Source organism: Egretta garzetta, unplaced genomic scaffold (assembly GCF_000687185.1).
Source record: "Egretta garzetta isolate BGI_Z169 unplaced genomic scaffold, ASM68718v1 scaffold1140, whole genome shotgun sequence".
Taxonomy (NCBI): domain Eukaryota; kingdom Metazoa; phylum Chordata; class Aves; order Pelecaniformes; family Ardeidae; genus Egretta; species Egretta garzetta.
In genome coordinates, this window is record NW_009258220.1 from 7,716 (window position 1) to 8,050 (window position 335).

General features: G+C 65.1%; 1 protein-coding gene across 1 annotated transcript in view; it reads right to left on the minus strand.

The window, feature by feature from the left end:
• The window catches only part of CCDC65 (coiled-coil domain containing 65), a gene marked incomplete at its 3' end in the record, with an annotated part of 4,379 nt that overhangs the window by 3,240 nt on the left and 804 nt on the right, over positions 1-335 (minus strand). The window lies entirely within an intron of this gene.

Here is a 335-nt window from a genome sequence, read left to right on the forward strand (position 1 = left end):
GGGATCCAGTGCCCGCTGCCTCGTTAGGGACGATGGCGATGTTAATGGCTTGTGGGGAGCAGAGGTGGCATTTTGGGGGACTCCAGAGCTGTGTGCCCTCTGCCCCAGGCAGGAGGGGGGTTGTGTCCCTTTGCAAGCACCTCCTGCCCGGGGGGGGCCTGGGTCCCTTGGGGGGGTGCTGTGCAATGACACCCTCTCTTCTCCCAGGCTCTCCCTACTACGACAACGTGCGTCCCCTCTGCTACAGCGACTCGGACGCCGTCCTGCTCTGCTTTGATGGCAGCCGCCCCGAGACCCTGGATAGCGCGTCCAAGAAGGTGAGGGGTGGGGTGGGG